Genomic DNA, 2,541 nt, shown 5'->3' on the forward strand with positions numbered 1-2,541 from the left:
TGCTACTGTCGACATAATTTTCGTAATTGCCGGTACACCAAAATTATATTGTATGACCAAGTAAAAGTCATATCATCTAACAGTAGTAGAGGAATAAGAATATTTAGAAAGATATGCGGGTTTCATTCAATTATTATATTTTCTGTATCGAATTATATGCTCTTACAGTCCACATTATTTTGAAAGCGTAAAATCATATTACCTGTAAACGACATGATTATAAAAAAGACCAGAAATTAGTTTACTTCGAACTTAGACAACTAAAAAGTACTAAAAAGTACTAAAAAGTACTAAAAAAGTACTAACAATCTGAAAAAAATTATGAATTTTTTTCATCCTTGTTATGTACACTGACAAAATTCAGAGTCAGAAATAATCATTCATCATTAAGTGAACAACAAAAGAGTCGTGAGGTGTACAATAATTGTGGGTATGTATTGAGGCATTGAGTATTGCGCCTTATGGAAAAATATTTGATATATATTTTTTTAAAGATCTGACGCAATGAAAAATAAAGCTGTTTCTGTAAAAGGCGCACAAAATGGAATCGAAATATAATAAAAAGATTTCAGTTTCATGAGTGCAGGAATATTTAAATTTTCGTAAATTGAATAAGTGAGCTGATAGACTGGGTTGATAGACTCGGTTGGAGGCTCATTTCGGTGTTGTTACTTCTTAGCAGACAACACTCGTTTATTTCATATTCGTGTTTACCAGTTCTCGAAAAGAACACGAGCGTAGTGAAAGGTTTACACGGTGCTCCGAAAGCCGATCTAAATTAAATGAAAATGTAGATAAAATCTGTCCGTGTAGTTTCATTTTATGCATAATAAGAAAGCCAAATCGCTTAACTTTATATTTTTATTTGCTCATTAACATTGGTTAGAGCATTTAAGCAATTTCAAATTGCGAAAGCTTGAAATTCCCTGCCGATAGAAATCTATGAGTATATTCTAAAGATTCTTTAGGGTCAGAGAAGCTCAGAGAAATTCTCCGCAGGCATTCAGGTAGATATATTCAAAGGTCCAGGTAGTTCTTTTAAATGTTTTCAAGACTTTAAAATGTCCTTTCCGAAATTGAAATGGAAATACGATCATAAATTACAAGCAGAGAGGCTGAAATTGAAATAAGAATTGGATCATAAACAACAAGCATAGAGGCTATATCAATAGCGTAGCCGACACCCAAGGGTCCTTTGTTAAACTTTCGGATAAAAATTTAGAAGTAGATTCTTTTTAATTTCATAGTTAACAGCCTAAAACATAATAATTCGGAATTTACGGGTTTCGTTAATTTCAGATATCTAAGTTTTTTTTTAAATACTCAAAATTGGAATTAATAAAACGTTTCTCGTAAATGGAATGAGATACACCAAAAAGACAACATTTTTGAATTCAACTAGAAAATTGTATATTACTATATAAGTTATAATTATAAATAAGTATAATGAGAAAATTCATTAATTAAAACAAACTGTTAATAATTTGAAGAGAAATTTAAAAAGGGAGAATCGGATTAGCGACGGCCACGTACTGTAAATAACTCTGCCCGCCCGGTACGTGACGAATACAAGAGTAATATTATATTACGGTTACACTACCCTTAAAAGGACCTTGAAAAGGACCCAAATCTCTCAGACTATCTCAGAGACTAAATCGTTTCAAATCGTCTCTGCTTATAGTCTCAAATGGGCCAGGCTATTTCGCTAGAGAATACTCAGAGATTTCTATCGGTAGGGTGTATTATAAAATATTTTGCGTTCTACTTTAAACGGGTATACATATGCATGTCTGTATGAAGAAAGGTGGCTTTGTGCTTCGCAAATAAAAAATATAAATAAATAGATTAATACAATTTTATTATGTATTGCTTATGTTTTTAAACTTTCGATTAATTTTGAAATTTACAAATTATATATTTATATGTATATATAAACATACACACATGAAGTTGCATTTTTGTGGCCACATAGATCATCTCTTTCCTCGAAAAATTATCATGGAAGTGTATTTGAGTGACACGCTTGTTACAAACTACTCAAATCAGCTGACATGTTGGATGATAAGGATATTATCGATATCTTTTTCCGTGAAGAAAGTTGGAAAAGACTTAGATACAAATTTAAAGACGTTTGGACAAATTTATGAAGCTAGTGAGTGTTCAAAAACAGCAAAAATTCACATGCCACAGCATATCAAAGATTCTCTTCGATTTTTGATCGAAGTTTAAGAAAGCTGTAGTTTCATTTTCGTTCTCGGATTTTTAAATACAGTTGTTCGCTTTTTTAACTACTTTATAAACAATTTTTTCAATATAAAAAATGTAACTGATAAGATTTAATTTAATATTTTTTTAGTATGACGGATGCTTAAAGTTAAAAAAAAAAGATTAAGGATATAAATATATATGCAATACATAGGAATGTTATAATAATCTTTTTGAATGTGTGATATACACAGCGGCGTAAACAGGCTTTTTTGTCAGGAGGGGCTTTGATTTTTGCGGACGGAGCTTCGGGTTTATGTTTAGGAAAAGAGTGGG

This window comes from Belonocnema kinseyi, chromosome 4 (genome assembly GCF_010883055.1).
Source record: "Belonocnema kinseyi isolate 2016_QV_RU_SX_M_011 chromosome 4, B_treatae_v1, whole genome shotgun sequence".
Taxonomy (NCBI): domain Eukaryota; kingdom Metazoa; phylum Arthropoda; class Insecta; order Hymenoptera; family Cynipidae; genus Belonocnema; species Belonocnema kinseyi.